The sequence below is a fragment of the Pholcus phalangioides genome, unplaced genomic scaffold (genome assembly GCF_987345545.1).
Source record: "Pholcus phalangioides strain wild (caught in Gottingen) unplaced genomic scaffold, Ppha-v1.0 ptg000013l_1, whole genome shotgun sequence".
NCBI lineage: Eukaryota > Metazoa > Arthropoda > Arachnida > Araneae > Pholcidae > Pholcus > Pholcus phalangioides.
This window is the reverse complement of record NW_028301606.1, coordinates 6,578,848-6,591,323: the sequence shown is the minus strand read 5'-3', so window position 1 is coordinate 6,591,323 and position 12,476 is coordinate 6,578,848. Positions and strand designations below refer to the sequence as shown.

Sequence of the window (12,476 nt, the reverse complement as noted above, 5' to 3'; positions counted from 1 at the left end):
CATTGGTTTGGAAATTTGCCGGGAGTAATTGTGTGATTTGGAAATGTTACATGAACCACACTCAATTGACCCGAAAGTATGCCGCCGGGCATTCGAGCTCTCTGGAAATGTCACTGGAAAATGGGCCACTTCATTGAACTGGCTGGAAGTGTTCCGCGAGCTACTCAAGTAATCTATAAGTGTGCTGCGGATCACTCCAGTGATCTGGAAATGTTCCTTTGGCAGATTAAAGTGATCTTCAAATGTGTCGTGATTCACTTGTGATCTAGAAATGCTTTGCGGGACACTTCAGGGAGTTTGAAGTGTTCCACGAGCTTCTTAAGTGATCTGCAAGTGAGAGCTTGCATCCAGCTACTCAAGCGATCTGTGAGTGTGCAATGAGAATTTCAAGTAAAAATAACTTCAGAATTATTGGAAGTAATTTCGGAATTAATGAGGAAAACAATTTTATAATTATTGAAAAAAATAATTTCAGAATTAATGAAAGAAATAAATTATCAAAATAACTAAATTTATTATTTCATGAAAGAGATGACAATTCTCATTTGCTATGTGACAATATTTCATGAAAGAAATTAATTTCTCAGAATACATAAAAAGTCCAATATTTTGGTGTTCCTGCTTAACTCGGACCCGTCGTCACATCCTGTGCCCAATGTACAACTGTATTACATCCTGGTATTTTATCAAGCTTCTGTGATCTGATACCATCTTGTCAAATAACGCTTTATCATTTAATGGCTCACGGGCTTCATGGTAAACTTCAATTTGGCTCAACTCGGTGTGAAACATTGAAGTTTCTATAGAAGAGCTTGGAAAAGACACACGTTGAATTTAATGGGTTTTTGTATTCAAGTTTACGATTGTGAGGTACAGACTTTTCCTCATGGTTTTTTGACGTCTTTATAGTGATTTTTTTGTAATGGGTGCGGCCATGATGACTGGATGGCAAGAGAAATAAGTTTTTTACATTTTTCTTTCTCTATTACACGAGAGATTTCCTCATCCATTTTATTTCTCGTGAAATGAATTCGCATTTACAATATAGCGGAACCCCTACGAAGAATATATCCATTTATCATTTAGATTGACATCACTTTTATGCCCTTTCTTAAATAATAAGGAATAGACATTTTCTTTAGTATGTCAACGTTGTCGCGGTTGAATATATAAATGTCGGATAGAATTTTTTTTTTTTTTTTTTGCTGATTTTATGTTGTATGAGAAGTTTTGAGTATCAAAATTCAAGAAAATCGTTTTACGCGAACAAAGCAGTTACAGTGACATCTCGATATAACGATACTCTGTGAACAACGAAAAAAAATATTGTTGTAGAGGGATTATCGTTGTGTCGAGAGGCAGCAGTTTAATATTAGAGTATAAGCATTTCGAAACAAGACAAAAATATCGTTGCGGAGGAGTATCGAGTTTCGTTGTAGTGAGGTTTCACTGTACAGCGTAGTTATAAATAAGCTGACACTACTCAGACGTAGGTAGCTCCCATTCCGATGGAGGTATTTTGATGAAACTTGGTATATAGGATACATGGACAATGGGGAAAATAAAGATTCAATATAAAAAATGGTTCAGTTTTTGACCACCAGGTGAAAAAGTTGAGTTTTTTTATTAGCAGGTATCTTTTTCTTATGGTGCAAATAACGTATATACCAAGTTTCAATGAAATACGTCCATCACCCTGGGCGCTACATAGATCGGAGTAATGTCAATATAACTATTGTGAGTAGTGTCACTTGAATTATACTGACACTATTCCGATCTGTTAGCGCCCGTTGGGGTGGACGTATTTCATTGAAACTTGGTATATACGGTATTTGGACCATGGGAAAAGCACAACTGTAAAATTTTTATTTTCTCCATGGTCCATATATCCTATATACCAAGTTTCACGAAAATACTAGTTACGGCCCTGGAAACAATCACCCCTCCCAAATGTCGGGTAATATGGGAAAATTTGTCTGGCCCATAAAATACGGGACTGTCCAAGGCACTTACACAAATCACCTCTCCCGATACATCATCCTGGATCAGCGTCTGATAGTATTTCAGTCATACTAAGAAACAAAAAGATGGGTGTTCTACACAGTTTTATAAATTTGGTCCTAATTAACTGATATCTATATGTATTTCTATGGAAAAATTAAATCCCGTCTTGCGAAGTTGTCGTTGGTCCCACCTATCATGTAACTTCGGGGCATTACTGTAATTATTAGAGTCCGAATTATATGCGCAATAAAAGTAACAAAATATGCACTAAAAATGCTGAAACATGCACTAAAAAAAGCTAAATCTTACTTAAATATGCCATGAAATCAAACATATTTGCGAAAAATGAAAACAAATCTATCTAATGCTTGAAGTATGACACAAAAAAATGAAAAATGTACCCAGAAATGAAAAAAAAACCCCCATCAAACAATGTACATTTATTTCAACGTGCCGAAAAAAAGAAAAAATCATAAAAATTGTGAAAATATGCATTTAAAAATACCGAATTATGCCTGAAATAGAAAAAAAAAGTCAATATGCCTTAAAATTGTTCATTATGTCCTAAAGGACATATAGTACATTATGCGTATATTGAAAAATATAAGTGAAATGAAAAAGTATGCATCTAAAAATACTAAAGTTCCCTAAAAAGGATAAATATGCATGAAAAAAAAATGCATAAGAAGAGAAATATGCAAAAAATGGAAAAAAATTTATATTAAAAGCACTGAAGTATGACCTAACCTAAAAGAAAAGAAAAAATATGCTGTAAAATTAAGAAATATGCGCAAAAAATGAAGAACACATGCATTTAAAAGTGACTAAAAGTATTCTCTAAAATGAACAATACTCAATGGAAAAGTATTTTCTGGGAAAAATAAAAGAAGTTTGATTAAATTTGAAGAATGGAAAGATTAAAAAAGTCCCGCAAACAATAGTACAATGCAATCAATAAAAAAATGCTAAAAATGTGCATTTATTCTGAAACTTCGCTAATTTTATGCATTTACTATATGCACCAACTATAAAAGTGCTAAAATATGCAATTGCATATGCACTTATTCACATAAGCGCATATTTGCATATAATCCGGGCTCTAGAAATTATATAACCCTTCCGCGAAAATACACCGTATGGGAATCAATGCAGTACTGTATTATCAAAGGCGACTACTTGATGAATCAGTTGGTCTTTGACGCGTCACATTTTTTACGAGTGTGAAAAAGAAAAACGACAGGAAAAAGCATCTTGAGTATTTTTCTTGAAATGTCTCAAGAAATTTATTACATCCGATTCTATTCTGAAGACGTTATTTCAAATGAAGAGGGCGTTATTTGTGCGAGGCGAGTAGGCGTTGGTTCAGAAACCGAAACTACGGGCTCTTCCTTCTATAGTTTTATTTTTCAAGTACCAATGTCATTGCTCTGCACACCAAGTATGACCGTAAATTTTCTAGTCACGTTTATTTATACACAAAAAAGCACATTTATTCTTATACATGTCACATTTCATTGCCATTTTTCTTTTTTTGGGGGGAAACGGAACACATGTTATCATGAGATTATTTTTCTTATGTTAAACGCGTTAGTGAAAAGAGAAGAAATTTCCTAAAAAATATTAAGTTCAATATACGTATTACATTACAATGTAGATTTTGGTTCAATATACCGATGTGTTAAGGGCAATTGCATTTTCTCTTCAATTCTTAAATCAATTAATGGCTATCATGGTACTATTTTCTTTTATTATTAACTTAGGATTAGCGTATTTTACGAAATTTTTACTTTTTTCTATATTTTTCGATTTTTTTTTTTCCATTTTTTGTTTTATTTGAGGTCTTCGCAAATTTTTCAGATTTTTCTCTTTTCTTCGCTTATTTTTCAGATTAATTTTTTTTATTTTATTTATGTTTTATTCCATTTTTTATAATATTCATTTAATTCTATCAAGCATTCATTTCTTTTTTTTTTATTTAATTATTTTATATCTTATTTATTTTATTTTATTTTTTTGCGAGTGTTATGCGTTAGAGCGAATTGCAAATTACAGTAGCCTACATATGAAAAAAATCCATTGAAATTTTATTTAATGCTCAATTCAAAACCCTATTCAATATTGAATTCGAAATTCTATTTAAAATTAAATGCCAAATTCGGTTTAATAATAAATGCCAAATTCTGTTAAAATAATAAATGCCAAATTCTATTCAATAATAAAAGTCGAATTCTATTCAATAATAAAAGTCGAATTCTATTTAATAATAAATTCCAATTTATGTTTAATAACAAATGCCAAATTTTGCTTAATAATAAATGCTCTGATAAATGCAAAATTCTATTCAAATGAATGTAATATTCTATTTAATATTATTAAATAGAATATTACATTCATTATTAAATAATGAATGTAATATTTTACTTAATAATGAATGTAATATTTTACTTAATAATGAATGTAATATTTTACTTAATAATGAATGTAATATTTTACTTAATAATGAATGTAATATTTTACTTAATAATGAATGTAATATTCTACTTAATAATGAATGTAATATTCTACTTGATAATGAATGCAATATTCTGTTTAATAATGAATGCAGTATTCTGTTTAATAATGAATGCAATATTCTGTTTAATAATGAATGCAATATTCTATTTAATAATAAATCCTGACTTATATCCATTTTCTTATAAATCCATCCATTACTTATTATAAATTTTATTTAATAAATAATTATAAATTTTATTTATTAGTAAATTTTAAATTACATTTAATAATAAATTATAATTATATTTAATAATAAATTGGGAATTCTATTTTATTATAAATCCCAGATGCTATTTTAAATTGAATTGCAAATTCTATATTTAATAGAAAAAATCCCAAATTATATTTTATAACAAAACTCAAATTCTACTTAACAATTAATCTCAAAAACTCCAACGCTGTAATGTTTGCTCCAACTGCTGAATGTTTTGAAGTGATAGTACGGTAAAATAAGTGTAGGTAAGACCTTTGAGACCATGTAAAATAGTGACTGTTGCAAGAGGAACTCGAAAGATGACGAACGAAGACTCACTCGTCCGCTCTAAATATAAATATTTGTTTGTCGTCACACGCGTTGCATCAAAGTGACGTAAATCTTAGGGGGTTTATAACACTCTCATGAGTGTCGTGTGTTTGTGACTCATGACGCCATTTTCCTTTAAAAAAAATATTAGGTGAGTTTTCAAAATGATTTTTTTTTTTGAAAAAGAAGTTAAAATGATGAAATTAGCGGGAAAAAACCGTTTTCGGAGCACTTTTCTTCCAGGTGTTTTTCGGTATTTTCCTTAAGCCTTGATGACGCCAAAGGACCGAAAAAAAAAATGGTGCACAAATTATTTTTAGCTTTGAAGATAAAAATGAACTTTTCTTTGGCTCATATGTGAAAATTTTTTTTTTGCTTTTGAGTTGTCGGGTTATATATGGACTGAAGATGGTTTCGTGTGTTTTTTAGCGAATTTTAAGTACTTATTTGTTTCCCTTGAATTTGAGTTGGAAAATTGTTTGAGAAATTCGTGAGAGGAAATGTAAAAAAAATAAATAATAATAAATAAATTATGAAAATTCTTAAAACTCGTGAGTTTTAATCCAGTAATAAATGGAATATTCAATAATAATTGTGGAAACTTTGACGGAAATTCATGAAAGTTATAGCAATTGGCTAATCGCGAAAAATAAAAAAATGATAAGCTAAGAAGAATAAAATTCACTACATGAATAAATAAATAAAAATTCATGAAGAACTCCCGAAATATATAATCTATGAAGAACACACAAAAAAAAGTCATGAAAAGTTCACAAAAATGTAAAAATCCATGAAAATTTCACCATGGAAAAACGCACAAGAACGCAAAAATTAGAAATTCAGAAGAATAGGAATTTTCGATAAAAAAAGAAAAAGTAAAAATTCAAAAAACTGAAAAAGTAAAAATTCAAAAAACTGAAAAAGTAAAAATTCAAAAAACTGAAAAAGTAAAAATTCGAAAAATTGAAAAAGTAAAAATTCAAAAAACTGAAAATGTGAAAATTCAAAAAACTGAAAATGTGAAAATCCAAAAAACTGAAAATGTGAAAATTCAAAAAACTGAAAATGTGAAAATCCAAAAAACTGAAAATGTGAAAATTCAAAAAACTGAAAATGTGAAAATTCAAAAAACTGAAAATGAGAAAATTCAAAAAACTGAAAATGTGAAAATTTACAAGAAACTGAAAATGTGAAAATTTACAAGAAACTGAAAATGTGAAAATTCAAAAAACTGAAAATGTGAAAATTCAAAAAACTGAAAATGTGAAAATTCAAAAAACTGAAAATGTGAAAATTCAAAAAACTGAAAATGAGAAAATTCAAAAAACTGAAAATGTGAAAATTTACAAGAAACTGAAAATGTGAAAATTCAAAAAACTGAAAATGTGAAAATTCAAAAAACTGAAAATGTGAAAATTTACAAGAAACTGAAAATGTGAAAATTTACAAGAAACTGAAAATGTGAAAATTTACAAGAAACTGAAAATGTGAAAATTCAAAAAACTGAAAATGTGAAAATTCAAAAAACTGAAAATGTGAAAATTTACAAGAAACTGAAAATGTGAAAATTCAAAAAACTGAAAATGTGAAAATTTACAAGAAACTGAAAATGTGAAAATTTACAAAAAAGGAAAGAAATAATGTGAAAAATTACGTCAATAATATTAAATCAGGAAAAAAAATTACGAAAAACTAAAAATTCGAAAAGAAAGAGAACATTTTAAAATTGGAAAAAAAGAGAAATTGTAACAAATTACGAAAATCGTGAGAAATGAGCAAAAAATTAGTAAAATTATAGAAATGAAAAATCTGCAAATTACAAAACTGGAAAAATCACAAAAAAAAAAATTTGAAAAATCACAAAAATAACAAATTCTAAAAATTTAAAAAGAAAAATTTGAAAAAACTGATAACTCTTCCAAAAATAAGTGAAATTTTCAAAAAAATTTATAATATTGGATTTTTTTTTTTTCAAAAATTTCAAACTCATAAACACGTTTATGATTTTCACGAATAAAAAACTCTCACTCGTAAAAGAAGACAGTTTGATGAGTATGGATAATTCCATTTCATCGTAGCAAATTTTCCATTCTAATGAATGAACCATGCAAGCAAATGGAAAAACGCCCACAGACAGAGGTTGTTGCCACCCACGTAAGCGTAAACTTCTCTCATATTATTCCTTCTTTTTTGCTCTATCCAAATAATCCATTCACACATCGTCGCGTTCAAAGTCTCAACTTACACCGAGCAGTTACTTTTTATAGGACACGATTTTGGCACAAATTGGTGTCTTCATCCTCACCGACGACGAGTTCACTGCTGCTGTTTCTAGCCTTGAACATAATTCGGCAAAAAAAAAAGCAACACACTCTATTCCTCTAGTAAAAGACAGGTTAGAGAGTCCATCATGGTATAGAAAACAGTATTCATTATGAGAGGGTCATCAATTGTTCCCATGGTCCACTATGCACGTGCTCGTGAATTCATTGAGGTGTTTGAAGTGCAAACAGCGACGGGAATAATTTTCGCCTTAACGAAGCTGGGGATGTTTTCTCCCACGCAAACACATAAAAATGTGAATTACATCACAAAGGGAATGTGCGGAGAATAATCTCGAACGAAATAAAAAAAAATACATATTTTAATATTCTCCCCAGTGATGGCAATAAAAAATGGAGGAAAGCCTTAAATTACATGAATGTTGGAGCTTGTCATGGACCACGTCGGCTCTATAAAGCTGTGGGAACGTATCTAATACGGTATATTCTCATATATATATCAGCTCCTACACTGACCGTATAATGTTTGACCGCATGCTACTGAGCTTACGCAACTTAACTTGGAGACTTTACGTGTCCATAAATGGGAATAGCCCGATACTGGTTAAAGTGTAAGGTAACATAATTCGCCTACGAATACCCACCCGAATTTATTTTAATTTTTTTTATACACTAAATTAGTTCTTGGCAGTGGCATTTTTTTTTCTCTGAGCACTGAGACTGATAAGATGAGAGATTTTTGTATGAGTGACTTTTTTGTATTTTATTTTTTTTCCGGTGCTCTTGAGAGTACCACTTTTACATCAAACGTGAATATTGTACTCCTAACGTGTATGTCAAGTGGTCTTTTAGAGTTCTTGTGGTCTTCGACGACAGTTCGTCTTTCTTTTTTTTGTTTGAACTTGTTGTTTAAGGAACTGACTGAAGTAGAACGTATTTACGAGCGTCTAGCGATAATATGACGACATGCGTTGATTTCTGTTTCCATTAAAAGAGAAATGACGGGAATAATAGTCATGTTGGTCGGTGTTTTTCGGCTCTTTTCTGGTGAGATAATGGAACAGGAACGGAACTCTGAAAATCTAGTGTTTAATGAAAAAATATGTGACATCATAATACAGTGGTGGAGGTAATGATAGGTCCCGGTGAAAAATGGGGACTGAAAAAAAAGTAACAGTCAGAGTTTTTCGAAACTTTTTTCAGACATGATGAATGAGAAATTATATTTTGGAAACTCATTCAAAAAAGGCATTTTTACAAAAAAGTTTGAAAATAAGCAAAAGAAAAGGCATTTATGGCATTTTGCCTGAACTTCCGGGCTCGACTGATCATAATAAAATCACAACTTCATGCACAATATTTGACTGCATATGATTATATTTTATCTCAAAATAGGTTTTGGAAAATGTTAACCTCTGTTCTAACGACAAATCGGAATCATAGATGTCATTATAACAGAGTTTGACGGCAGTTACGAACACAAGGAACCCAAAGGGGCAATCTATGCATCCAATACAGAGTTGTCTTCAACTTATGACCTTTAAGAGACATAAATGTCAATTGAAAAATAAATTTCAGATTTCTCGAAATTTCACGACACGATATATATATACAGGGTGATTATAAAAAAACTATCCCGACATATGGGCCCCTAACTATCATACCATTCACAGAAACTGAATGAAATTTTGGCATAAGGTATTTTGATGTATGCGCTCAAGAATGATATGGAAAACAACAGTGTCACTCTAACAGTTACGGTTACAGTGAGAAAATTTCGAAAATATCAAATGGCAACACCAAGTTTTTTGTATTGGAATGCGATCTCCAGTGTGAAAAACCCTAAATAGCGTTCGAACGGCAACTGTAGCATGAAAATCACCGGCGGTAGATGGGCTAAAAGTGAGGACAACCAATAAGGACAGAGAAGCAGCATAAAATAAAGCATTTTATTGTTTCACAAATTTCCCACATGACCTTGTGGAGGACTAATCAGGCTGGGATCTCAGCCGAAGAAACGGTGGGATGAATGAAACGAACATTAATGTTCTGCTGGTGCACTGCAAAGTCTTTTTTACTTTTTCCTTGCGTAGCTCCGGGGATTTTCGTGCTACAGATGCCATTCCAACGCTATTTAGTGTTTTTCAGTATGGAGATCGCATTCCAATACAAAAAACTTGGTGTTGCCATTTGATATTTTCGAAATTTTCTCACTGTAACCGTAACTGTTAGAGTGACACTGTCGTTTTCCATACCATTTTTGAGCGCATACCTCAAAATACCTTATGCCAAAATTTCATTCAGTTTCTGTGAATGGTATGATAGTTAGGGGCCCATATGTCGGGATAGTTTTTTTATTATCACCCCGTACGTATGTATATGGATAAAACTACGAATCAGTATCATATTCGACAAAACGCTATTCAAATGACTTTTCCTCGAGGAATGTCTATTTCAAGAAAACGTGTTACTTATCCTTATTTTCCATTCTGACCATATAAGAAATAAAAGCGTCTGGTAATGTCTAGAATATTTTGCATAAACATCCTGTAAACGCTTTTCCATCGGTTGAAAAACATGCTATTCACTGAAAATAGACCTCCCACTTCCATTACGAAAGGAAAAAATAAATAAATTAAAATTTGGTAAATAAGTATGTCGGAAGTATTTTTATTGTCCGTTTCGAAAGACGCCGTGTGGAGTTTTCCCTACTTTTTGAAAATGATAAACAACTACTGTGTGTGTACAGAAAAGATAGAAAGAAACAAAAATTAAACTCATTCACGGTTTAATTGAATTGCTTTTTTGTTTGGTACTTACTGTTTTGTAATAAATTCGATAAATAAACAAAAAAAAAAGAGGCCTAAAGGGTACCGTCATATAAATAATATGCTAAAAAGGGCTCCTCGAGTGAAATAGGGCTTTGCCAGAGAAATTTATTCACTGAAAAGGGCTCAGGAAAGGTTGAGAACCGCTGGTCTAAAGGGACGGTATAAGATATTGGTTTAGTATAGGATCCTATGGGCTTACTTGAATCTGGGGGGGGGGGGGGAATAAAATTTTTCTAAAGAAGGGACGAAGGAACAAAGAGTTTAGGAGACCATGGTCTAGAACAGGGGTTCTCAACCGGTGCTCCGTGGAGCCAAAAGGGCTCCGTGGCGACTCGAGGAAAACAATATAAATCAGTAAATTTGATAGATAAATAAATAAAAGATACCTACATGCTTCTGCCATAAAAAATATGTACAAAAATGGGCTACTCGAGTCAAACAGGGTTTCGTCATAGAAATTATATACTGGATAGGGCTCCACGAGTCAAAAAAGGTTGTGAACTGCTGGTCCAAAATTTTTGATAATTGAAAAAAAGTTCAACTTTCACTCGAAGGTGGCGCTGTAAAACGAGACTCGACATGACATAAAATACAACACAAACAGTGTAACACTGGTCAACAACAAAAAAAATGTTCTCAAGAAAATTTTAATGGTTTTAGGGTACATTGGGGCGTGCTGCTGATTCCGAATCTGGCATTCGTTTTGTCAGATAGATGGGGTCTAGTTTTGAGATGAAGTGAAAATTACATTTAGTGGTAATACATAAGCAGCATACAAATCACATTGCTGTCATAGTATGCATTATAACAAACACTAGAGCCAATTCGGCAAAAACCAATGTTAGATTCGAAATCGGCGTCCCAAAATCATCCTAAAGTCACTAAATTATCTTTGCTAATAATTTACTCTATTTATTTATAACGCGCAATATTTCAACGTGATTTGTACGTTCCTTATGGTATTATATTGGAATTTAATTTTCACTTCAAATCATCTGACAAAACTAATGCCAGATTCGGAATCAACAGCGATTTATCACGAAATTAGTGTTTATGACAATTTTCATTACATAAAACTATCACATTTTAATATGACCTCTCTTTCACCAGTTTAGATGAAGATCAAACAAAAAAAACGTCGCTCATACCGAAATACCATAGTTTTATGTAACGAAAATCGTCATAAGCATTAATAATATACCGTTTGTGTTACATTTTATGTGCTGCGTAGAATTTTTTTAGATTTATAGCGCCACCTGTGAGTGAAGTTTGAATTTTTTTTAAATTTATAAAAAAATGAAAATGAAAACTCTAGGCAATGTGTGTGTGTGATAAAGTATTCTGGTGAAAACTGCACCTTTTTATGTCAATAGGTTGATTTGTTATAAATTTTTGAAATGTGTCTATATGACTTCTTGTCTACCCTATACTACATTTATAACGATAAATCCTTTACAACAGTGTTTCTCAACGGACCATAGGCAGTCCACAAGCAGACTTGGTAAAATTAATTCTAACAATAAAAAATTATTCAACCGCTGTGATTAATTATAATAGTATCCATATCGGTTCAAAAAAATTGTTCCTTCATACTATGGTTCAACATACATCATCGTGGAAAATGTGAGGAACTATGATCCTACAGAATACGATGAAAATCGTATCACTAAATTAGTCAAAAAATTGTAATTTTTTTTATTGCTATAAATAATAATAATAAATAATATACAAATAGTATTGCTATAATTTATTGTAATAATATTGCTTTTTAAATTCAGGGGTAGGTAAATGGTAAAGGATCATAAAGTACTGCTACAAATCGCAGTAAAAAGAATGTATTTCACGCGAAAAAAATTCAAATGAGATGACCATATTTCATTGGAAAAAAAACGTTAAACTGGGATACTTAAATACGTTAAAATACGGGACATCGTTAATTGTGATCAGAAACGTTGCCAGAAGTAGACACTAACACGAATTATTAATAAAACTTGCTCGGAAAAAAACGTTGAACCTAAAAAATATGTGAGATATGAATATTTATTGCCATAATTATCATAATATATTTTCTGTTATGAAAACGCCTGGTATTCATGGCCTTAGTAAATATTACAATTTCAGCGTTTATTGTATAAAAAAAATCGGGACAACCCAAAAAAATTAAAGGAATGTCCTTTGGTACGGAATCCAACTGGTCCGTCAAATTATTTCAGACTGGTTCTTGGATTTAGAAAGGTTGACAAAAACGCTTCTGTATAACGATACGTTTCTCCGATCCCTATG

General features: G+C 31.3%; 1 protein-coding gene across 1 annotated transcript in view; it reads left to right on the top strand.

Annotated features, from left to right (window-relative positions):
• Nucleotides 1-12,476, top strand: part of LOC149078508 (integrin alpha-PS2-like) — an 88,029-nt gene that overhangs the window by 42,061 nt on the left and 33,492 nt on the right. The window lies entirely within an intron of this gene.